Source organism: Schistocerca serialis, chromosome 7 (genome assembly GCF_023864345.2).
Source record: "Schistocerca serialis cubense isolate TAMUIC-IGC-003099 chromosome 7, iqSchSeri2.2, whole genome shotgun sequence".
Taxonomy (NCBI): Eukaryota; Metazoa; Arthropoda; class Insecta; order Orthoptera; family Acrididae; genus Schistocerca; species Schistocerca serialis.
The window spans coordinates 196,106,436-196,133,650 of record NC_064644.1 but is presented as its reverse complement, the minus strand read 5'-3'; the positions used below and the strand labels follow the sequence as shown (position 1 = coordinate 196,133,650).

The 27,215-nt window shown below is 44.4% G+C and overlaps 1 protein-coding gene across 1 annotated transcript in view; it reads left to right on the top strand.

Annotated features, from left to right (window-relative positions):
* Positions 1-27,215, top strand: part of LOC126412336 (nose resistant to fluoxetine protein 6-like) — a 270,762-nt gene that overhangs the window by 144,689 nt on the left and 98,858 nt on the right. The window lies entirely within an intron of this gene.

The window sequence follows — 27,215 nt, the reverse complement described above, 5'->3', positions numbered from 1 at the left end:
ACGCACAGAGCGGAACCATACACATTGCACAAATAGAAATCAGGCGGAAAGCTCAGAAACGAGAATCAGAGTAAGTACTCAAGGCACCTGTTTGTATCAAATAGAAACGTTCATAACTGCGGGGGATAACGACGAGATATGAAGCCACCACTCTGATTCCCCTAACAAAACAGCAAGCACAGCTGCACAATCAGTCGAACTACACGCTTATTTTGCGACCTTTACTGGTACAGAGTTAGCGTACAATGAGGTACTTCATCCAACTGGCTTCCATCCTTTTCCGGGGAAGGAATCTCTTCATTCCAAAAACAGCCAGAAATAAGATCCAAAACTGTCATCCTTAACGCAGATTATAAAATCATCAGGCCTTACCTAGCTGAGGTTACAGGAGACTATTTAAAAAATAATAATGCCACAATGCAGAGACATTGCCTACCTACCTTGGATTTTAAACACAATTTAGCCTTGGCATTGCCAGACTTCGGTAAGAACTGCGACCGAATTAACCATGTAATTCTAATGAGAGTAATGGTGAAAACTGGATTTATCAGTAACGTGCGTGGCTATATCACAGGTTCAAATGGTTCAAATGGCTCTGAGCACAATGCGACTTAGCTTCTGAGGTCATCAGTCGCCTAGAACTTAGAACTAATTAAACCTAACTAACCCAAGGACATCACACACATCCATGCCCGAGACAGGATTCGAACCTGCGACCGTAGCGGTCGCTCGGTTCCAGACTGTAGTGCCTAGAACCGCACGGCCACTCCGGCCGGCCTATATCACAGGAACCCTTTCTCATCTAAAGACTAATAAACAATTCCAAACAGTTGTCTGTTCAGAGGGATGTCCTTTGTCCAAGATGTTGTATGCGCTTGCCGTGGAGCCCTTAATACGAATACTCCATGCTAACTTGAATGGTTTATAAGTCCTCAATAACAAAAAGACACGTCATGCACACACGTATGATACAAGTTAATCAGTCAGTCAAGATGATCTGAGAATCGGCAGAAGAATAATTCCCAATTTTTTCACCGTTAGCGGCGCCAGGTTTAATGAAATCAGACTGAAAATAGTACCGCTCGGAACCAGAAACAACAACATGCAAATCTTCTGGTCCCAAATGACAGAAACAAGAACTCAGCTAGGCCTGATTACCACTGTCAACCCAGCTATCAAGCCTACACTTAACTGGAAGTAAAAGCTAAATACTTGTGCGACAACCAAAGCCCAGCTCATGAGGCATCTAAAACGGGTACAGAAGCCCCCATACATTAATAGCTATGTGCTTATTCAAGCATACAACATAGTAGAAGTTCTATCAATCCCAAGACATCGCTACTGGAGTACTTGCGGCCGCATGTTATCATATGGAAAGGTAATACCCCCTTTCAAATTACAACGCTTACCCTGCAGAACCGCGATTAGAATATCAAGACCCCATACCACCAATGTATGGGGATTTTTGTTAACAGACTCATAAGAATTTTAAAAATAATCGGCAAATGTTAAGCAAGAATATAATCACCTCCATGGCATCGAAAGACAGACGTTCTGTCAATGTCGCACATATAAACGTCAATCTATAGTTTGTTAGAAACTATTATGTGGTATACGGTCGTATCCAAGATAACTTGTCATCTTAAAGACTAGCAAATCCTTACCCTAAACCAGCTGAAAGTAAAGTATTCCGTGATCCTCAATAGAATCTAAACATCCATTGAAAATTAGGGGGAACATTCGGAAAAACATATACAAAATCCACTCCTCAACGGTCGGGCCAGATCCACCATCAGAAGGTTCCAAGCGGAGAGAATCTCTACGGAACTGGCTTACGTCTGACAACTTTCTGCACACACTGCAACGCCTTAGACACTTCAGTTGATAACAGCGGCTGTAAGGAACAGCATATGGCTTGGGGAGAGACTAGGAGGAAGATGGCCCACATCAATGGAACGGCCGATGCCTGCACAACCAGTCAACAGAAATTTCAAATATAGTGCCCTTTCATGGCTTTCAAAGTATTTTGCGTACTATGCTCCCAACTACAAGAATTCCATCCTTAAGATCTTGGAGGTCTGAAACTATCATTTCCAAAATTAAAGGCATCGAAATTACAAAAGAAATCAAAATTTCCTGCTCGTGGCATTATCAAATGAGAAACTTAGTGGATAATCCAGTGGCTCTTAGCTAAGGAAGATAGCTTGTTAGCCGGAACACTTGTAGCATCATTTCAGTTTTCAAAGCAGAAGATAGGTTTACGAAAATAAATTTTAAAAATTTGTAAATCCTACTTTCCAAGACTATACTTTTATTGTGAAGGTAAAGATTTTTTAAAAATTACTTTATTTATTTTTCCCTGGAAAGCATGCCAAATTAAGAAGGACTAAGTCTTCGAGTCTCCCTTTCTTTCCAATATTCAGTTTTTCAAAAATCATTAGGTGAAGCTAAAAGCTTTACTTTTGGATACAGAAGACGAAATTTATGACCATGGGGCCAACACCGACGAAGACGATTATGATGAGCGTAGGGATAGGCGAAAGAGAGTGGATGGAGAAAAAAATTGTTGCGGTGGCTGCTCACGATACGTATTAAATCTGGCACTGAGTCCCATTTGTGTTCATTAAATTTCGTTGTTGTCTGAAAAAATACAACCAACTTCATTTTCAATTCCATTTTGTGCTTGGTACAACTATTTTCTACTCGCATTTATTTTCTTCTCGAAAAAAGCGTCCAGGACAAACATGTACTTCTCGACGAATTGTAATGATGTATGACTTTTCTAATTTCTGGTATCACATACATAGTTTTCCGTTGAAGAATATTTTTTTTTAATTTCAGTGCTGGTTTCCGTTATGGTCTTGCCTTCACGGGTGAGTTTCTGTTATCCTTCGAGGCTTAGGCTTGGGTTATTTCTATGGCATAAATCTCTCTAATTTTTCAAACAAGCCTTACTACTCCGCCTGAGGCTCATCCAATATTTGTAATATTGCTTTTATCCTCCTTGTTTACAATAAGACCTACACCCAAATTTCTATCATTCTTTGGTAATAAAAGAAATGTTTTTAGTGATTTTAATTTTCGGTTAACTTCTGATAATTGCGTTATAACCCATTTTACCTTGTTTAACCCTTCTTCCAAGTCCATAAACCTATCTTCGTTTGCTAAAGTAGTTTAATTTAGTCTAAATAAAAATTGCAATTAGTAGTTGGCTTTCTAAAGTCCATGTTATTGTGTGTGAACCCCACTTTCGACTAGCAAGGTGCGGATGCAGAATTAGCTTGGAGTGACTAATGGCATGAAAATGTTCCCTGGGTTCCGTCAGTCCACTACTTTCAGTGTTCTCCAACATGTTACAGAATAGTGACCACCCATGGACTCGCCCAAGGCAGTAGGGTCTCCAAAAACCATAACCATAACCATGACACACTATGTTTCCAGGGTCCTCGGAGTTTAGCAAGACATGTGAACAGCGTTAAACCTCAGTAAAGCAGTCTCAGTCCGGGCCTAAGGTCTTTTAAGTCTCACATCTGGGAATTACCATGGCATGTTCGTGTGGCTGTGACGTGAGAGCGTAACTCTCGAGTCATACAATTACATTTAAAAAATAAAAATAAACACGAAGGAATTATGCAAATTGGAAAGATATCGGTAGATGTGATGTACATGTATAAATACAATTTCAGAAAAACTGGATGATATTTTGATGAGAAACTGAGCAAGTAACTAACGCATTGATTGGGTCACCTATGGCCCTTAAGAGGAGGTTTACTATCTTTTGGTTCAAAAAATCGATTTTTTTTTTAAATTGAATTTTTGGATCCATAAAAGTGTTTAGAATCCACCCCTGAAACGGTTTTTCCGAATACGGAACGGAAATGTTTGTTATTCGCGGTTGAACAAAAAAATGCACCTGCCTGAAATCGTCCTTTTCTTTTGAGGACGAGCTATTGTACCAGTGTTTGGGAGGAAACACACAAAATTCAAATGAAAGTTTGAACCCGTGTGTTTGGAAGTTAGCCCCCAAGCATTTGCATTCTGGTGCGAAGACTGTGGAGATTGCGACTTTCCTGGCAGTGAGCAGCTTCAACGAAGGGTATTCAGCAATTCTGAAGACCATGACAGCGATGGACGTCACCCTGGGACTCTATTCGACGCAGTTCGCCAAGCATTCGGCAGACCACCGGATTCAAGTGGCCGAAAACCACTTGTCACCGGCCGTACGAGCGGCTCTGAAGCAGCGCAGGATAGTCCAGATCGAGCAGAACGCCCTCTATGAGGAAGAGGAAGGACTAGTTTATGGACCCGCAATAGCAGATTGAACGTACGTTGCATAATATTGCATTGATATGTAATCAAAACTTCAAACTCGTTTTTCTCGAAATGACGTTTTTTTACCGCGCGGTGTGGTAACTTCAAATCTACTGAACCGATTGGCATGCTTCTTTGTTTCCAACGAAGATAACTAAATTTTCTAGGAGCTATACCACTTTTATTCCGACCCATCAACTATAAATAGTTTTACTTGGCCGACGAAGTCGAAAAATCGATGAAAAAACCCTATATTTTTCAAATGGCCGGCATTTTGTTCCCTATGGTCCAAATAACTTAAGCGAGGTACAACTCCTAAAGAATCTTATATACTTCGCTAACGTCAACTCAATTTTGATTTCAGACGAGCCGGATGACCTGTGGAGGTCTACATCGAAATTTTGTTTCGTTCCGACGGCACTTCCGCCTTTGCTCTTCGATATTTCCGATCAAAAAAATTTGTAGAGGAAATATCAATAAACATTTTGACCAAATTTGACATTGATATCTATAACATATCCCGAGAAAAAAATTCTCAAAAAACATGCTTTTTTTCGGGCCAAAGATAGTAAACCTCCCCTTAAGCAAGCAGTTGCTCTGTTTGCCATTGATTGATATTGTTGGCTGTTTGCCTGAGGGATATCGTGCCAAATTCTGTCAAATTGGCGTTAGATCGTCAAATTTCTGAGCAGATTTTAGGGTCCTGCCTATAATGCTTCAAATGTTCTCAATTGTGGAGAGTTGCAGCGACCTTGCTGGGCAACATAGGGTTCGGCAAGCACGAGGACATGCAGCAGAAAGTCTCGCCATGTGAGAACTGGCATTATCTTGCTGGAGCGTAAGCCCAGGATGGCCTACCCTGATGGGCACCAAAATGGAGTGTAGAATATCTTTGACTTACAGCTCGACAGTAACGGTGCCGTGTATGACAACCAAAGGGGTCCTGCTGTCACTCCTGACTCTCAGGCTCTACGGGGAGTTACAGTCAGGTTGGTATACCACTGCCAGCCGGAGCGGTTCCAGACAAGTCATCGCTGGTCATCGGGGCTCAGTTCAAAGCAGGACTCATTACTGAAGGCAATTCTACTCCAATCAATGAGACTCCAGGCGGGAGACGTGCGTGGAGACGTCCAGGACAACAGTGGGATACCAACCTGAATGTCGCCCACTATACGATTCGACAACCAGGAGCGATGGTCCGGGGTGCCATTTCTTTTCATAGCAGGACACCTTTGGTCGTTGTCCGCGACACTTTACTGCAGAGCGGTACGTCGCCGATATTCTACGCCACGTTTTGTTGCCCTTCATGCCAAACCATCCTGGCCTTATATTCCGGCAAGATAATGCTCGCCCGCACGCTGCGAGAGTTTCTACTGCTTGTCTTCGTGTTTTCCTAACGCTACCTTCGCCAGGAAGATTGCCGGATCTTTCCTCAGCCGAGATCATTTGGAGCATCTAAATAGCTATGGATTTTGACGATCTAACGCCAATTAGACAGAATTTGGCTCGATATCATTCAGGAGAACATCCAATAACTCTGTCAATCAATGCCAAGCCGAATAACTGCTTGCATAAGGGCCAGAGGTGGACCAACGTGATATTGACTTTCTCAATTTGTGAAGCTCTTTCCCTTCAGTAAATCATTTTTCTGAATTTGTAATCAGAATTTTGTCTGTACATCACATCAATCGATTTCTGTCCCATTCGGACAATTCCTTCGTAGTGCGTCGTTTTCTTTTTTTATCTCAGAGTGTATTAGTCACCCTGTGTACTATGCGTATATTGTTGTGTGTTCAGGTTAATAAGAAAGCAGACGATGGCTCAATCGAGCTGTTGCAGTGCAGATATCTGAGCAGCACATCCATATCTGCTCCACATAAAGCGATACTTCTGGGTGGTTGCCAACAGCTGCTGGTGTCGGATGTATTGGACAATGTTACCTACCTTTGTCGCTCATCCATTCGTAAATAAAGTTTATTTGGGGCTTACTGGCTCACCGTAATCACACTAGTGGTATGTAAGTTTCATGAGAGATTAAAACTGTGTGCCGGACCGAGACTCGAACTCGGGACCTTTGCCTTTCGCGGGCAAGTGCTCTACCATCTGAGCTACCCAAGCTAGACTCACGACCCGCACTCACAGCTTCAATTCTGCCAGTACCTCGTCTCCTACCTTCCAGACTTCACAGAAGCTCTTCTGCGAACCTCAGCTGGTAGAGCACTTGCCCGCGAAAGTCAAAGGTCCCGAGTTCGAGTTTCGGTCCGGCACACAGTTTTAATCTGTCAAGAAAGTTTCATACCGGCGCACACTCCGCTGCAGAGTGAAAATCTCATTCTGGAAACACTAGTGGTAACTGAAATAACAATACCAGCAAGGCTATCAATAACAGAGCTAACACCTCTGGCTAAAACAATGGCTCTAATCCAGCCGGCATCACTTGTAGGAGCTGCCAGGGGAAAGCGGTCTGGTATCTCGGCACCCTGTGAAAACATATTTTCAGTAGATAAGAAATCCAGAGAACGCGTTAGCCATTATAAAAGTCGAACTCCCGCCTCCTCGGGGGTCGTCAGGTCAGTACGAGCAGTACTGCATTATCTTGTTGAAATGTAACGCAGCACTAACCTTGAAAATAGAGCATGGTCAGCGGCCTCATCCTGTCAGAAATGTAACGGCTGCTGTAAAAATTATCGGCTATGTTAATCAGAAATCATCGTGTTGTGTACCCAGTGGCGCACAATGTCATCACGTAAGTACTGGGCCAGTGTGAAGATGACGAATACAATCTCGCAACACTCGTTCTCCTCGGAGGTTCCACGTACTGATACCCCTAACCTGATGCTATACTCAGAAGAGAGACTTATCTGAAAAGGCAAAGTTGTGGACTCATGTGTAGGGTTGTCGCTTGACTACTACTGTCTGCGTGTTTCTGTTGTCACGTGAAGAGAAAACACAAAAATGATCACCTTGATGACAGTCGCTGGTGCTGCAGGCAGCGTCGTACTCTCCGTGTGGGTACCTGCCTCGTTGCGAACAAACCCAATATATGACTTTATTTATTTAATCACATGGCTAGGACCCCCGTCGGGCAGACCGTTCGCATGGTGCCGATCTTTCAATGTGACGCCGCTTCGGCGACCTGCAATCGATGAGGATGATAGGATGATGATGAGGACAGCACAACACCCAGTCCCTGGACGGAGAAAATTCCCCGACCCAGCCGGGAATCGAACCCGGGCCCACAGGATTGACAATCGGTCACGCAGACTATTCAGCTATCGGGGGCGTACAAACATTTAACTGAAGGTACGTGACGTGGTTACACGAACTTGCGCAGCCAATAGAAAAATGCAAGGGATTATCAATAAATAATGCAACATATTTTTTTCCGCAATGCAGGTTGGTTTTATTCATGATTCCAATACACCATCTTATTTCCTATTATTTTGGCTACAAAACTCTGTTTTTAGCGTAATCTCCGTTCAGTGCTACATCCTCACGTTACTTTACTGGTCGACGTCGAAACCAATGTCCTGCTACATCAATAAACTCCCCATCATCCATGTAGTGCTTCCTGCGGAGTGCATCCTTGTTTCGGCCAAAGCGATGGAAGTCGGAAGGTGCGAGATCCGGACTGTAGGGTTGGTGATGAGGAAAAGTCGCCAGCCGCTGTGGCCGAGCGGTTCTAGGCGCTTCAGTCCGGAACCGCGCTGCTGCTACGGTCGCAGGTTCGAATCCTGCCTCGGGCATGGATGTCTGTGATGTCCGTAGGTCAGTTAGGTTTAAGTAGTTCTAAGTCTACTAGAGTAGAGAGGATATAAAATGTAGACTGGCAATGGCAAGGAAAGCGTTTCTGAAGAAGATAAATGTGTTAGCTTCGAGTATAGATTCAAGTGTCAGGAAGTCGTTTCCGAAAGTATTTGTATGGAGTGTAGCCATGTATGGAAGTGAAACATGGACGATAAATAGTTTGGACAAGAAGAGAATAGAAGCTTTCGAAATGTCGTGCTATAGAAGAATGTTGAATATTAGATGGATAGATCACATAACTAATGAGGAGGCGTTGAAAAGAGGAGTTTGTGGCACAACTTGACTAGAAGAAGGGATCGGTTGGTAGGACATGTTCTGAGGCATCAATGGATCAACAATTAAGTATTGGGGGGCAGCGTGGAGGGTAAAAATCGTAGAGGGAGACCAAGAGATGAATACACTAAGCAGATTCAGAAGGATGTAGGTTGAAATAGGTACTGGGAGATGAAGAAGCTTGCACAGGATAGAGTAGCATGGAGAGCTGCATCAAACCAGTCTCTGGACTGAAGAGCACAACAACAACAAGTCTAGGGGTTCAAATGGTTCAAATGGCTCTGAGCACTATGGTACTTAACTTCTGAGGTCATCAGTCCCCTAGAACTTAGAACTACTTAAACCTAACACATCCATGCCCGAGACAGGATTCGAACCTGCGACCGTAGCGGTCTCGCGGTTCCAGACTGTAGCGCCTAGAACCGCACGGCAAGTCTAGGTGACTGATGACCTCAGATGTTAAATTCCATAGTGCTTAGAGCCATTTGAACCATTTGAACAAAAGTCCAATGAAGTGGCGAGATCTTCTCGGCTGGCAGATTTGTGTGACGCGTTGCGTTTGCATTTTTGTGGCGATGAACGCACTAAAATCGGTTCTTCAGTTTCTTAATGGTAGCACAAAACACTTCAGAACAGATCGTTGCACCATGAGAGAGGACATCAAGCAGAATTACCACTTTACAGCCCCAGAAGACCGGCTGAGGGTGCGTCTTTGAACTTTTTCTTCGGAGGAGAGGTTGTGTAGCGCCACTCCATGAGTTTCCTATTCGAAGTGACTAAACCATATTTCACCGCCTGTGACGATGTTCGACAAAAATTGTCGCTATCAGCCTCGTAACACGCTAGCAATTCCGCACAGATGATCCTTGGTTGCTTTTTATGGTCTTCTGTTAGGCGGCGAGGATTCCAGAGGATACACACTTTTAATCCACAATTTGTGAACGATTGTGTCAGTACTACCAACAGAGACGTCCAGTTGTGCAGCAAGAAGTTTGATTGTGATCCGTCAGTAACCTGTTATGACAGTGACTACGGGTTCGAACCCTGCAGGAGTCGCAGCTGTGTGCGGCTGGCCGGAACGCGCGGATTCGGACAGGTTTGCGCGACCTTGTTGCGATGATGAGAGACGCCTCGGCCAACGGCTTACGGTGCTTTTGTTCACTGCCTGGTCTCCGTAGGCATCATACAAGCGCATTAAATATCTGCGATGCTCTAGTTTTTCAGCAAAAGAAACTCAGTGACATCTCTCTGTTTGGAACGCACCCCTGTTACAGACCCCATTTTGAAGGCCACCTATACCCGCCATCTATTGGAACTTCATGAAAATATAGGGGCTGAAGCAAGAATATTCCGCGATGTTCCACAACAAATTCTGCCTTTTTTCAATGGCCGAAACAAAAATTGTGTAGCATTACTTATTGAATGTCCCTCGTATGTCCATCTTCTCACGCGCCAGTCGTGTGGGAGTGTTGCGATCCGGCATGGCGTCGAACAACGAGAGTAGCAATATTGCGGAATGATAAACCACAGTGTCGAAATCAATCAGCATTTAAATGCGACTTTTGAATGAGAAGCCCAAACCTATTTTGTACTGTTCAAATGGTTCAAATGGCTCTGAGCACTATGGGACTCAACTGCTGAGGTCATTAGTCCCCTAGAACTTAGAACTAGTTAAACCTAACTAACCTAAGGACATCACAAACATCCATGCCCGAGGCAGGATTCGAACCTGCGACCGTAGCGGTCTTGCGGTTCCAGACTGCAGCGCCTTTAACCGCACGGCCACTTCGGCCGGCTTTTGTACTGTTGCCCTAATCATTTGCTTAACCAACCATTTCGCACACTTCATGTCAATTTGACGTTTGTTCGATGTCGCCTTCATGATTGTGCAATTTTAACAGTCTTCATAGTGTTTCGAATTAATCTACGTTACATCTACCTTTGACCAACGGCCTTGCCGCAGTGGTAACACCCGTTCCCGTCAGATCACCGAAGTTAAGCGCTGTCGGGCTGGTCTCGCAGTTGGCTGGGTGTCCATCCGGTCTACGTCATTACTCTGCTATTCACAATAAAGTGCCTGGCAGAGGGTTCAGTGAACCACCTTCATGCTGTCTCTCTACCGTTCGACTCTCGAACGGCACGCGGGAAAAACGAGCGCTTAAATTTTTCTGTGCGAGCCCTGATGTCTCTTATTTTATCGTGATGATCATTTCTCCCTATGTAGGTGGGTGCCAACAGAATGTTTTCGCAATCGGAGGAGAAAACTGGTAATTGAAACTTCATGAGAAGATCCTGTCGCAACGAAAAATTCCTTTGTTTTAATGATTGCCACTCCAGTTCACGTATCATGTCTGTAACACTATCTCCCCTATTTCGTGACAGTACAAAATGAGCTGCCCTTCTTTGTACTTTTTCGATGTCATCCGTCAGTCCTACCTGATGCGGATCCCACATCGCACAGCAGTACTCCAGAATAGGGCGGACAAGCGTGGTGTAAGCGGTCTCTTTAGTAGACCTGTTGCACCTTCTAAGTGTTCTGCCAATGAATCGCAGTCTTTGGTTTCCTCTACCTACAATATTATCTGTGTGATCGTTCCAGTTAAAGGTTATTTGTAAATGTAATCCCTAAGTATTTAGTTGAATTTACAGCCTTCAGATTTGTGTGACTTATCGCGTAATCGAAATTTAGCGGATTTCTTTTAGTACTCATGTGAATAACTTCACACTTTTCCTTATTCGGGATCAAATGCCACTTTTAGAACCATACAGATATCTTATCTAAATCATTTTGCAAGTCGTTTTGATCATCTGATGACTTTACAAGACGGTAAATGACAGCATCATCTGCAAACAATCTAAGACGGCTACTCAGATTGTCTCCTATGTCGTTAATATAGATCAGGAACAATAGAGGGCCTATAACGCTTCCTTGGGGAACGCCGGATATTACTTCTATTTTACTCGATGACTTTCCGTCTATTACTACGAACTGTGACCTTTCTGACAGGAAATCACGAATCCAGTCGCACAACTGACGCGATACTCCGTAGGTACGCAGTTTGGTTAGAAGACGCTTGTGAGGAACGGTGTCGAAAGTCTTCTGGAAATCTAAAAATATGGAATCAATTTGACATCCTCTGTCGATAGCACTTATTACTTTATGAGAATAAAGAGCTAGTTCTACTTCATAATGTTCAAATACAATATATGTTCCAAAACCCTACTGCAAATCGACGTTTGTGATATAGGCCTGTAATTCAGCGGATTACTCCTACTTCTCTTTTTGGGTATTGGTGTGACTTGAGCAATTTTCCAGTCTTTAGGTACGCGTATTTCTGTGAGCGAGTGGTTGTATATAATTGCTAAATATGGAGCTATTTTATCAGCATACTCTGAGATGAACGTGACTGGTATACAATCTGGACCGGATTTAAGCTGCTGATTTAAGCTGCTTCATTACACCGAGGATATCTACTTCTATGTTTCTCATCTTGGCAGTTGTTCTTGATTGGAATTCAGGAATATTTACTTCGTCTTCTTTGATGAAGGAGTTTCGGAAACCCGCGTTTAATAACTCCGCTTTAGTCGCACTGTCATCAGTGACTTCACCGTTGTTATCGTGCAGTGAAGGTATTGATTGCGTCTTGCCACTGGTGTGCTTTATGTCTGCCGAGAGCTGTTAGCAAGCGCGGTGCACTAAGCCCTTATGAGGCAAACTGAGAAGCTACTTGACTGAGAAATAGCGGCTCCGGTCTCGGAAACTGACATACGGCGGGAGAGCGGTGTGCTGGCCACTTGCCCCTCTGTATCCGCATCCAGTGACGCTTATGGGGTACGGATGACGCGGCGGTCGATCGGTGCCTTCGAGACTTCTAGGCCTGTTCGGGAGGAGTTCAGTTCTTTTATGTCTGCCTATAGATTAAAAAGTCTGTTTTAAAAAAGAGCATATACAAAAGCAAGCTGTTAATTTTTTTTTTTTTTCAGTTTAATGATACGAAACTTAAGGCGGACTTAGTGCGTCTGTGTAGATTGTAGAATTTATTGACAGTTACTGAAATACGTCTAAAAAGATTTGATTCTCAGTTCTATTCAGAACTTATCGGATTGTGCACAGGCGCATAAAGCTAAGGCCTTTGGCCCCATATTTGGGTACCGTCAATTTATTTTTTCTTTTACACTATGTTTATTTTTGAATTTTACTTTACTTTGTAATACCTATTACTGGAGCCAGTGTGCAGGCAAAACAGAAGTATCGTAAAATCACTCGTTCTGTTTGTTCTATTCATAACTAACCGAGAAATTGTACGAACACTAGTTTGTCTTGGAGACAGCTGAATACTAAAACAAACATTTTGTATTCGTGAAAGCGCCCTCACTTGAACCTGGCCTCTTTTGCAGTTTACCCGTTCGCCTTGCTTCATGATAATATCGACTACCACTGAATCGGAATAATGGAGAGGGCCTGATACATTATTCGCTTTAGAGGTCACTGAGGTTCCTTAATCATTCCACTTGCATTTTATGAGTTATAACTAGAAATAAATTTCATGTGTTTCTTGTTCGAAGGCAATAGGGAAGGTGACGTTCTCATCTGGACATTACATGTAGTATTAATAGCGTACTGAGAATATCACAATTTTCATTGTTACACAGAGTGTCCCATGAGGAATACATTCAATGTTGATTGTTATTTATTTTCTGTATTATTCAGTACGTTGTCATGTGTACACACCTACACAACAGCTAACAAACATTATTACAGCATGCATTTTACAAAGAATCAATTGAAAAATATGTACTTGTAACATATTCACCTCCAAGCAATATCGTACACGTCACTTTATCGCTATAATACAATTCACGCTAAATGCTCGGATCTCCCACCGTCAACTTCTTTGCATTTGTGCACTCTTGAGAGAACATATTGTGTTGCTCCTCTGAATGCCTGTGCACGTTCCCTAATGAGGAGAGCAGCGTCCATGACGCGAAAACGCAGTTCAGTTCGCTTATTGACCTTTCGTTTGTACAGCTCACACTTCATCCAATCCCATAAACAGAAATCTAATGCAGCTGCGATCTTGGTGGCCGATTAATGGTCCTCTTAGGGTAAGCGCTGTTGAGATATTTCCTCCGCGTTTGGTGAAATATGAAGGAACTCCGTCTTGCTGGCAGCATATTGCACTCCGCGTGGACAAACGAACCTACTTAAGATGTTCAGTAGATGGATTTTTCAAAAAATGCAAATAATTCTGTCCCGTCATTCGCCCTTCTGAAATGATGAACCTATCAACACGTTACCGATCATGCCGCGCCAAACATTGATCGAAAAACGAACTTGGAGTAGTGTGTGGATTTTTCTGGGACCGTCGATGATTAGTACTTCTGTTTTTGATTCCATTCCGTGTAAACGTGGCTTGATAAAGGAATACTATTAATGGAAGCAAATGGTTCAAAATGGTTCAAATGGCTCTGAGCACTATGGGACTTAACTTCTGAGCTCTTCGGTCCCCTGGAACTTAGAACTACTTAAACCTAACTAACCTAAGGACATCACACACGTCCATGCCCGAGGCAGGACTCGAGCCTGCGACCGTAGCGGTCGCGCGGTTCCAGACTGTAGCGTCTGGAACCGCTCGGTCACCCCGGCCGGCTTGAAGCAAATGACGATTGTCGTTTAACCAGAGACTAAATTCAAATCGTGTGGCATTGTCGCCAATGTGAAAATTGTGGACACACTGTATGCGAAATGAGTGCATGTTTTCCGCATGTAATGTTCGCCATACACTTGCTCTTGGGACTCTGATACGTGCGGAAAGTCGCCATGTGCCGACAGTAGGATTACGCTGCATCACTGCTGTTCCTGCACAGGTTGTTGAACTACACGTTCAGAAGAATAATGGGAACGTGGAAGAATATCTCTTTTACCCATTGTGTTGAAAGGTCTGGTAAAACACTACGAACAGGAATTCGACGTGTCGGACAGCGCCGATGATGTTTTTCGGCTGCAGCAGCAGGAGCACCACCATCGCAGAAGCCGTAAACATACATGGTATCTGCGTATTCTTCATTAATGTAGACGAGTGGCATTTTAGCTAGTTTTTGTACAAACCAGCGCTTCTCTCCGATACACTCTCAGTCCTTCGCCCTGCTTCACTCACAACGCACCATGGCTAAATGCGCGCTCAGCGGGCTAGTCTAATGGCAGAAAGACATGTCGCGCAGACGCTGAAAGCAACGAGGTACGTTGGGCTAGAATGAAACTTAAAAGGGGCTGGATCTGTAAGATACATACCTGGACGCAACTAGCCCAAAAACATATGTATATTAAATGCGTTCTATTTCGGACACCATTCGGAATATGTCATATGTCCGCTCAAAATTTTTGCTTCCAGTGAGTGTTCCTGTCATATCTCTGAATATTGACCATTCCTCCTGGGATACCCTGTAGTGGAACGGATTTTTTAATAGCAATCCATGCCGCTTGGCACTGCCATAAAACATCAGTTTCATTTTGAAGATTTGGCGGATATCACTGAGAGCCTTTATTTGCTGCGGGGTGAACTCTATAGTGTGAAGTACATTTTTCTAATATGCAGTTATGCTTTGGAAAGAAATATTACTGATGCTGACTCTTACATAGAAGATGACAGCAACCAGCCACATTTTACAATGCTATTTATTTATTTAAATAGCGTCGTTACCGTTTTCGAACATTGCAGGTTCATCTTCAGTCGGCTGGGTCGCGTTAATATACATTTTACATTAGTTTTCACTTTTTTCCCCAAATGATGAAATTTCCTTGGCGTGGTGGTGCCCTGCAGCCAAAACAAGAACTGAGATAATGTCTTTTTTAACTGTAATTATGCCTCACGATGATTTTAAATGATGGAAACAAAGTATTAAAGTGAAGATGTTTTGGTTACTTACGTTGAAAAATCCGCGCCATTACGTTCCAGTGCTGGCTACTTGTGATCATGCAGCAGCGAAGACTGTATGATGCACTTTATACACACACACACACACACACACACACACACACACACACGCATATATATATAAAGTGCATCATACAGTATATATATATATATATATATATATATATATATATATATATATATATATATATACTCCTGGAAATGGAAAAAAGAACACATTGACACCGGTGTGTCAGACCCACCATACTTGCTCCGGACACTGCGAGAGGGCTGTACAAGCAATGATCACACGCACGGCACAGCGGACACACCAGGAACCGCGGTGTTGGCCGTCGAATGGCGCTAGCTGCGCAGCATTTGTGCACCACCGCCGTCAGTGTCAGCCAGTTTGCCGTGGCATACGGAGCTCCATCGCAGTCTTTAACACTGGTAGCATGCCGCGACAGCGTGGACGTGAACCGTATGTGCAGTTGACGGACTTTGAGCGAGGGCGTATAGTGGGCATGCGGGAGGCCGGGTGGACGTACCGCCGAATTGCTCAACACGTGGGGCGTGAGGTCTCCACAGTACATCGATGTTGTCGCCAGTGGTCGCCGGAAGGTGCACGTGCCCGTCGACCTGGGACCGGACAGCAGTGACGCACGGATGCACGCCAAGACCGTAGGATCCTACGCAGTGCCGTAGGGGACCGCACCGCCACTTCCCAGCAAATTAGGGACACTGTTGCTCCTGGGGTATCGGCGAGGACCATTCGCAACCGTCTCCATGAAGCTGGGCTACGGTCCCGCACACCGTTAGGCCGTCTTCTGCTCACGCCCCAACATCGTGCAGCCCGCCTCCAGTGGTGTCGCGACAGGCGTGAATGGAGGGACGAATGGAGACGTGTCGTCTTCAGCGATGAGAGTCGCTTCTGCCTTGGTGCCAATGATGGTAGTAGGCGTGTTTGGCGCCGTGCAGGTGAGCGCCACAATCAGGACTGCATACGACCGAGGCACACAGGGCCAACACCCGGCATCATGGTGTGGGGAGCGATATATGTGACAGTAAGGACGGCCGCGGTGGTCTAGCGGTTCTAGGCGCTCAGTCCGGAAACGCGCGACTGCTATGGTCGCAGGTTCGAATCCTGCCTCGGGCATGGATGTGTGTGATGTCCTTAGGTTAGTTCAGTTTAAGTAGTTCTAAGTTCTAGGGGACTGATGACCACAGATGTTAAGTCCCATAGTGCTCAGAGCCATTTGAACCATTTGTGACACTAGGAATATCGAATGACTAATGTTCCATTAGTTACTATTTATATTAAAAAAGAACTGATTAAAACTAAGTTAAACAAATAAAGCAGTCAGTTTGTTATAAAGTGTTACTACAGTGATATTATGTAAATATTATGGTATACATTGGTATTTTGGTTGTAGGGCACCACCAACCCAAGGATATTTCATCATTTGGGAAAACAAAAAGTGGAAAGTAATGTAAAATGTATCTTAACATGAAATAGCCGTCTGAGGATGAACTTGTAATGTTCGAAACAGGTAACGGCGCTATTTAAATGAATAAATAACATTGTAAATAGTGTCTGATGGCTGTTATCTTCTATGTAAGAGTCAACCTACACTTTGTACTTAGCCACGGGCTCAGAACGTCAGTTTTCGTCAAAGTAGTGTTATTCATGCACATTGTAGGTGCTTATTGAGGGGGCCGTATGAAAGTATTCTAGTGAGGACTCGTTTAGTCCCGCATTGGCCGGGTAACCAGTAACCTCAGCACCGCTTCTTTTAAAGAGTCGGATTCCCATCCATGAAACAACTTCAAACTTCCAATTACTTCACAAATGAGTTACTGAGTTAAGTAATTGCATCAAGAATGTAAAATCTGTACAGTCAAAGTCACAATTTTTCATGCATCTCCATGATTATGACTCATATCTCCTGAACTATGTGTCATACAAAGATATAGTTTTACAGGCATATTCAGTAGTATTTGTGGATACTAACTGCAAAATCTGTGCTAAGCTAGTAATATGTTAAAACCTAATGCCTGATGCTGAAGTTTTACTGCCTGATCAGCCAAAATGTAGTGAGTCATAAAGTATTTTCCTTTCATTATTTTACCAGGTGTCCCTGAGAAAAAGTTTCGTGAAAGTTGAAATTATGTGTACAGTTTGTTGGAAGTCGCTAAGTGCTCTCATTCGCAAATACTGATTAATATAGCCTGAGTAATTTGAGCGCCATGAGTTCCTCCGTCTCAACACATATTTTCACAGTTTATACCTTAAGCACTTGCCTTATTGTGTCAAATCTTTAACGTAAGATTAAACTTATAACTGAATATATTATGACAGTGTTTTAAATTTTTGAATTCGATCGATAATTATCAGAAATACTGAAAATCAAATTTTTCTTGCCCCTTGGAGTTGATATATAGGCAACTTGCAACTGGAATTGGATGACTAGGCACGTTCTGGGTTGAATAAAATGTTTCATATATGGGCATGTATTGAGTCGGCGTTCGATGTGCCCTCTTCAACCCTGCGATCGCTGGATCCCACGGAGCGCTGAGCTGCAAACCACCGTCTCTATTCGGGGTGTCTCCGGTAATTTTTATTTCAATAGCTTCCTTTATTAAGCTGTCCCAGAAGCCGTTAGTGCGAGCCACGACAGAGGTATCGTCAAATTTTATGTGGTGACCGTTTTCTAACGCATGCTCAGCTAACGCAGATTTCTCTGGATAGCGTAGGCGATAATACCTCTCATGTTCTTTCCTGCGTTGTTCCACAGTGCGCACTCTTTGTCCGATGTTCTTCTGGCCAGACTCACAAGGTATTTCGTAGACTCCAGGTGAGCCCTACTGCGTCTTTAACTGGTCTCAGTAATTGACGGATTTTCGTTGGAGGCCTGAATATTGATTTGATCTTATGTCGTTTCAATGAGGCGGTTTATCTTGCCCGACACAGAGCCACAGAATGGCATCAAAGCAAGTTTCTTTTCCTGCTCTTCGTCGGTGGTCTTATTCTGATATTTCCCAGAAATCACTTCTTTCACTTGATGGGCGCTGTAGCCGTTATGCCTGAAAACCTTGCGTGGGTGGCTCAGTTCATGAGGCAGGTTATCGTCGTGTGATATTACTCTTGCACGATGCTCATTTTTGAACTATACGCGACTGGAACAGGAAAAGTGGAAAGTGACACAACGTACCCTCCGCATACAGCGTAAAATGGGTCGCGAATTATAGATATAAATGTAGATGTAATAAATAATTTATTTTCATCCCCTCTATCCAGCTGGTCGGCAGCTCGTGGTCTCGCGGTAGCGTTCTCGCTTCCCGATCATGGGCTCTCGGGTTCGATTCCCGGCGGGGTCAGGGATTTTCACCTGCCCCGAGATGACTGTGTGTTGTGTCGTCTTCATAATCATTATCATTATTCATCCCCAATATGGTCGGAGGAAGGCAACGGCAGACCACCTCCATTAGGATCTTGCCTAGTACGGCGGTGCGGGTCTCCCCCATCGTTCCCCTACGCTGTGTCAAGAAGCATGGGTCTTCATTTCCATTTCTATCCTTCTGATTTAACTGCCCCGTAAATAAAACAAGAATATTACATATGTAACTTATAGAATGCCATAAACAGACAAAGGTAGACCCACTGATTATCGTGACGCAAACACTTAGGACATGCAAGCCAGGCACTGAGGCGTTGTCACATCGCATTTTAATGGAGAAGTAATGAAGTGAGTGGACCACTTTTTTGTTCGTATGAAGTTCGTCCTTTGTGTCTCCTGCGGTTCTACTTCTTCTATGTTCCGTTGAAAGGGTTCACTTGAAAGGGTTTTCGACATGGTCGTTTCACCTCTTACAATGTTGTAATTATTTATGGTAATTAAATATTCCGTATTTAGACCCGCCAGGTTAGCCGAGAGCGCTAATGCGCTGCTCCCTGGACTCGGGTAGGCGCGCCGGCCCCGGAACGAATCCCCGGCGGATTGACGACGATGGTCGGTATGCCAGCCAACCTAGATGTGGTTTTTAGGCGGTTTCCCACATCCCACTAGGAGAATACCAGGCTGGTCGCCATGTCCCGCCTCAGTTACACGAGTCGCAGACATTTGAACACTTTCGCACTATTCCATGGCTTACACTAGACGCAGACATCTGAGGTACTCTCGTTCCATCTCGAGGGGGGGTTCGGGGTGGTGGCGACAGGAAGGGCATCTGACCACCCCTTAAAATTAACCATGCCAAATCTGACCTTAACCATGCTGACCCTGTGCAACATGTGGGACATAGGGACTAGCAAAAGGAAAAGAAGAAGAAATGTTCCACATTTAGTTAAAAGTTAGTATGAATAACATTAATTCTGTTTTAGAGACCAAGGTACCTTAAAACTAGTTTTTACTTGGGGAAAGGTTGTGCAGACATCCCTGACCTGTCATATGTGGAGCCGTTCTTTGTGTATTTTGTCGTCTAACTGCCGCGACTGTTCTTTGATAAGGACACATAAGGTGTCAATGTTTACTTCCCGGTGGATGTCGACGTTTTTTTGATAACCAGGATATGTTGACAATCCATCGGAGGACTTCGTTTGGGACGACGTGTATCTTCCGCAGTTGGTACTCGCTGGCGAGGTTCCAAGAGGAGCTACGACAGAGAATTACTGTTAGGACTGTGGCCTTATACAGTAGTACTTTCGCGCTCGTTCCCACTTCGTTACCTAGGAATAAGGGCAGTAGCATCTTCGTCATGCGAATGATACGTCGTGTTTTGTACTGGACATGATCGTTAAAGGTAAATGTTGTGTCATACGTCCTTATCAGATATTTCATAGGTTTTGGTCATGTGACTGCCGTTCATGCGTCTCTTTGAGCTAAAATAAACCAGCAGTGCACTCCTGGGATTTTAATTGCATTTTGTTCTTCCTACACCATCCTTCTATTGCCGCAATCTGAGCTTGAAGGCTTTGAACGTTATTCGCGGTGTGGGAACAGCCATTGGTCAGAAAGGCCATGTCATGTCCAAATTGTGCAATCATCACATTTTCCAGGGTCGGAATGTCATCCACGTACAATCCCTGATACAAAAGTCGAGCAAGCAGAAGAAATCATCGGATGCCAATCTAACTTTGACATGTACATGCCTTCGGCAGGTGTGTAAATGATCATAGTGTCAGTTCTTTGTGATAGCTGGAACGGCCACAGACTGCATTTGTGTAGTTCGTGTTTACTGTTATTGCCAGGTCTGGTAATGTATACAAGCGGCATGATCAGTGTCAGATCACTGTGAGTGTGTGAGACAGTATTATCAGCAAGTAACAGAGTTTGGAAAGACCCTCATTATAGATCTCCATTTGGCCAGCTGACCTAATCGCACATATCTCGATATGTGAGGCATTCGGATGTGACAGTGCCCCAATGTGGCACTGCGTGGGAACGTGATGGCAGCCATACTCGTCGTCAAACTTAAGATCTAATACGTTTGACTACCACAAGATAGGGACGGATGGATGGATGGATGGATGGATATGGTGTTATGGGCGTTCAACAGTGTAGTCTTTAGCGCCCGACAAGAGAGGAGCGCCGTATTCTGCACAAAGCAGATCGTAACAACTTCACATCTGCAATGGACTCCCTGCAACATTCTGAGTCGTCCCGCACCAATGTTCATAGGCTAACAGCAGCTGGACTATGGAATTACCGTCTCATGTGTGGGCTGCCGTCAATGCCGCAATTGGTTTCGTTTGGAGTGCTGCTGTGACCGGTAAGCAAGGAGCACTGATGACTGGCGTAACGGGTGTTCAGTGGTGGATCGCGGTTCTGCACTACCCCGGACTCCCACCGTTCGCAAGTATAGCAACGACATGCAGAGATATCCCGTTCTTTCAATGTTGTGGAGAGGCATTATAGTGTTACTCATGGCATCATGGTGTGGCGAGCCACAGGGTATTGTTCTAGGTCAGGTGTGGTACTTATTCAAGCAACTCTGACGGGACAGCGGTACGTCACGGACATCCTGCGCCCTCATGTGTTGGCTTCCACGTGACAGTACCGTCGTGCCATTTTTCAATACGACAATGCTCGCCCACACATGGCACGTGTCTCCATGAAGTGTCTGTGTGATATTGTGGTACTAATGTGGCCAGTAAGATCTACGGACCTGTCCCTGATAGAATATGTGTGGCATCAGCTCGGATGTGGCAGTATCCAGGATATCAAGGGCCAGTTACAACAATTGTGGGTCAACTTGCCTCAAGAGAGGATGTAACGGCTTCGTGACATTCTTCCCAAAGGAATCAGTGCATGGATTCACGTCAGAAATGGTGCATCGTCGTTCCGATATGTGGGGTGCTGAGTTATTTGTAGGTTTGATTCGATTTTGTAATCACTAAAATAACATCAGACCCCCTCTCGTCTCATGAGGTTTTACTTAAGCACCTTCCTTCCTTCTAGGTGCTTCACATTTTTTGTCAGACAGATTAAAAGTTATAGACTGCAGAGGATAAGACTGATCCCTCGGTTATGCCTGTAGATGACATCTTCAATTCAGACCTCTGTCCCTCTGTCTTCACCAGAATTTGACGTCGGTGAAGGAATATCGCAGTCAGTTTTACGTAACCATCTGGGCTTGTAGTCCAATGTTGAAGTTTGACGGTAAAACCATGTCAAACTTCCTAGCATCTTGAATAGAAGGTTGTTCGAAATGTCTGACAAGGAACCCCTTGAGTGCAAGGTCGCAAAAGGGCAATGATGTTTACACCATTCAGTGCCCTGCATGTTGTCTACCATCCAACCACAATATTGACTGCAACACGGAGCGCGACTCGAGGTAGCCAATGGTGAGACCAGCATGAGGCTACGGAGCTTAGTTGAACTTTTTAGTAGACTAGTAATTCGCAACAGTGCTACAGCGCTAGTGGTGTTGATACAAAGCAAAGCAATGGCAACATTAAAGGAAGCAAACATTACGTTACATCTATAGTAACAGTTGCCGAAGTTGACATTTCATCAGAAAGGAACACAAGTAATTTCGCACACTGAGAAAGAAGCGGCAGACGAAATAGTAGAGTTTCTGCAAAGTGAGTCAGTGTTGTAAGTGGTGTCGTATACGCTCGAGAGGGTGGACAATGTACATCAGAAATACAATGATGATACGTGCTTAGCAAGTGAAAGTGCTACTGAAACAACTGTCGGGCCGTGTAGTTGATCATCCCTGTCGGATAGGGAGTCACAAATCTCATCTGCGGTGAAACGTAATAAAGGACAATTGTTGACCAAGGAACGGGCACTAAACATAATACGTATGTGGAAGATCATCAGCAGCGTAGTAAAAAAACAATTATGAGCAGATTTCTAGTAAGTCCACAGCAGTATGACCACATAATGCAAAAGAAAATCTACGGATATTCAAGGGAGGAGAAGGCGCGCTTGCCGGCCGCTGTGGCCGAGCGGTTCTAGGCGCTTCAGTCTGGAACCGCGCGATCGCTACGGTCGCAGGTTCGAATCCTGCCTCGGGCATGAATGTGGGTGATGTCCTTAGGCTAGTTACGTTTAAGTAGTTCTAAGTTCTAGGCACTGATGACCTCAGATGTTAAGTCCCATTATGCTCAGAGCCATTTGAACTATTTGGAGGCGCACTTGTTACAAAAGCTAGTGTTTGCGCGTTTCAGGCACGCTCGATACAATTTACAGGATGTGCATGACAGTAACTTACTACCTTATGCACATCAAACTGCATAGATTACAGTGTTTTTAAGAGAATCAGCGAATGGTTGCATAACTTCAAACAGTGCTACAGAATTGGAAGATCTAAGATAACTAAATTTCAAGCTAAGCGTCAGCTTGATGATGCACAGTAGAATCGTCCCGAAAATTTGTAGTTGAGATAAACAAACTTATCCCACCATTTAATAATGAATTTGTTTTCAGCTCCGACCAATAAGGATTTGAAGGGGAAACACATATGGAAGAAACCCTGGAATTACGGGTACGAAGACACATGCATCAAGATCAATGCCTTAACGCATTCGTGTACAATTATGCCGACTGTTAAAGTGGATGATGAATTGCTGGAAAGTTACTTATCATGCTGCGAGAAGTTGGAGGTGCTCTGTCCCCTACGAATCTTTCCCGTGTGCGTGATCTTGCAAGTACAGGAGGGAATATTTAGGTCATAGCAAGCAATAGTGAGGAAAAGGGCGTAAGAGAACTACAACCGAGGTATGAGCAGTGCTTCTGACCATTAGTTGGTCATAACAACTTGCTTTTTCTTGATACCTGGTCTGCATATGAAAATCATACTCCTGTAGAGCAAACTATCCCTCCTGTAAAGCGTGTGCCATTGCCGATTATACCACCTGGAACCACTGGACAAATTCATTCTCTAAATTTATGTTTTTTCCGTGCCTATAAAAGACAACATCGCAGTATCTGCAGCTATGCCTTAAAGGATAGCCAGTTTTGTGGTAAGCTCCAGGACGGATTTTTTCGCTTTCGATTGCACGCCATCATGTTCCATCAGTTCTCATCGCCTCGTTACAGCAATATGAATCTATATGCATTCTTCAAGACTAGATACCTAGCTGAACGTTCTGCACGGTTAATAACCCCCAGGAGTTCGCTCCGATCTTGATGGTGTGAACCTTTATGATCGCTGTGGCGCGCCATTTTTCATTGGTGTTTATGGCGCAAGTTTATGGTATGGTCTGAACATTTCTTGAGTGTCCATGATGTCCATTTTCCCTCTGAAGTGTAATACATACATACGAGGTTCACTCCAAAAGAAATGCACACTGTTTTTGTAAAAATACAGTGTTCATTCTGCATGTGTGAAAGTTTTACAGTGTGTAGATACACCCTTCCTGCGTGTTTTCAAACTTAGTTCAGCCTGTTCCCGTGAGTGGTACCGTCACAGCATGTCTTCAAAATTGCTGCTACACTTGACGTTCGTCAGAAGGAACGTGCTGTCATAGAATTCCTGTACTTTGAAAACGAGACAGTGGGAAACATCCACAAGAGGTTGAAAAAGGTGTATGGAGATGCTGCTGTCGATCGCGGTACAGATAGTTGGTGGGCAAGCAGGTTACGTGATGAAAGCGGGCACGGCAGTATTGAGGATTGTCCTCGCAGCGGCAGGCCTCGTACTGCACACACTCCAGACAATGTGCAGAGAGTTAACGAATTGACAGACGCATCACAGTGAACGAATTGTCACGCTACGTTGGGATAGGGGAAGGAAGTGTTTGCAGAATACTGAAAGTGTTGGCGTTAAAAAAGGTTTGTGCTAGGTGGGTTCCCATGATGTTCACAGTGTCTCACAAAGAAACAAGAAAAACGGTATACAGCGAACTTTTGGAACAGTACGAGAATGGTGGAGATGAATTTCTTGGAATAATTGTGACAGGTGATGAAACATGGCTCCATCATTTTTCACCAGAGACGAAGAGGCAATCAATGGAGTGGCATCATGAAAATTCACTCAAGGAAAAAATAATTCAAAACCATACCTTCTGCCGGAAAAGTTATGGCTACGGTGTTTTTCTATTCCGAAGGACTCTTGCTTGTGGGCATCATGCCAAGTGGAACCACTATAAATTCTGTTGCATATGTGACGACACTGAAGAAACTTCAAGCTCGACTGAGTCGTGTTCGACCACATCGGCAAAAGCAGGATGTTTTGCTGTTGCACAACAATGCACGGTCACATGTCAGTCAAAAAACCATGGAAGCGATCACAAAACTCGGATGGACAACACTGAAACACCCGCATTACAGTCCTGACCTGAATCCATGTGACTATCATCTCTTTGGGAAACTGAAAGACTCTCTTCGTGGAACAATGTTTGAAGATGATGACTCCCTCGTGCACCCTGCCAAACAGTGGCTCCAACAGGTTAGCCCAGAATTTTACCATGCGGGTATACAGGGGCTGGTTCCAAGGTGACGTAAGGCAGTTGAGAGGAATGGAAATTATGTGGAGAAATGAAAATATTGTTCGTAAAGGATGTATCTACACACCTATAAAACTTTGAAACATATAGAATAAAAGATAGATTTAAAAAAAAATAGTGCGCATTTGTTTTGGAGTGACCCTCGTACCATAGCAGGTTGAACTCTGCACGTCCCGGACACTCATTTTCTGTCGCGCTCTGATGCACATGGTGAGTCATTAGCAGGTAACATTTTTCCTGTCATAACTGTTAACACAGCACTTTGAAATGAGCCTTACTAAACACTCAATTTGTGACCTCGCACTCTAGGGGCTCTTTGTGGCTCGACAACTACACTACTGGCCATTAAAATTGCTACACCAAGAAGAAATGCAGATGATAAACGGGTGTTCATTGGACAAATATATTATACTAGAATTGACATGTGACTACATTTTCACGCAATTTGGGTGCATAGATCCTGAGAATCATTACCCAGAACAACCACCTCTGGCCGTAATAACGGCCTTGATACGCCTGGGCATTGACTCAGAGCTTGGAAGGCGTGTACAGGTACAGCTGCCCGTGCAGCTTCAACACGATACCACAGTTCATCAAGAGTTGTGACTGGCGTATTGTGACGAGCCAGTTGCTCGGCCACCATTGACCAGACGTTTTCAGTTGGTGAGAGATCTGGAGAATGTGCTAGTCAGGGCAGTAGTTGGACATTTTCTGTCCCAGAAAGGCCCGTACAGGACCTGCGGTAGTGCATTATCCTGCTGAAATGTAGGGTCCGCAGGGATCGAATGAAGGGTTACAAGCACGGGTCGTAACACATCTGAAATGTAACGTCCACTGTTCAGAGTGCCGTCAATGCGAACAAGAGATGACCGAGACGTGTAACCAATGGCACCCCATACCATGGCGCCGGGACGCCAGTATGGCGATGACCAATGCACGCTTCCAATGTGCGTTCACCGCGATGTCGCCAAACACGGATGCGACCATCATGATGCTGTAAACAGAACCTGGATTCGTCCGAAAAAATGACGTTTTGCCATTCGTGCACCCACGTTCGTTGTTGATTACACCATCGCAGGCACTCCTGTCTGTGATGCAGCGTCAAGAGTAACCGCAGCCACGGTCTCCGAGCTGATAGTCAATGCTGCTGGAAACGTCATCGAACTGTTCGTGCAGATGGTTGTTGTCTTGCAAACGTCACCATCTGTTGACTCACAGATCGAGACGTGGCTGCACGATCCGTTACAGTCATGCGGATAAGATGGCTGTCATCTCGACTGCTAGTGATACGAGGCCGTTGGGATCCAGCACGGCGTTCCGTATTACCCGCCTGAACCCACCGATTCCATATTCTGCTAACGGTCATTGGACCTCGACCAACGCGAGCAGCAATGTCGCGATACGATAAACCGCAATCGCGATAGACTACAATCCGACCTTTATCGAAGTCGGAAACGTGATGGTACGCATTTCTCCTCCTTACACAAGGCATCACAACAACGTTTCACCAGGCAACGCCGGTCAACTGCTGTTTGTGTATGAGAAATCGGTTGGAAACTTTACTCATTTCAGCACGTTGTAGATGTCGTCCCGGCGCCAACCTTGTGTGAATGCTCTGAAAAGCTTATAATTTGCATATCGCAGCATCTTCTTCCTGTCGGTTAAATTTCGGGTCTGTAGCACGTCATCTTCGTGGTGTAGTGATTTTAATGGCCAGTAGTGTAACATAGCAGGTTGAACTCTGTACGTCCCGGACACTCATTTTCTGTCGCCCTCTGATGCACATGGTGAGTCATTAGCAGGTAACATTTTTCCTGTCATAACTGTTAACACAACACTTTGAAATGAGCTTTACTATAGACTATACTTGCGACCTCAAACTCAAGGGGTTCGTTGTGAGTCGACAGCTAGGTGCCACCCTGAGGACTGTAGTGGGACGGGACGAGACAGCGACC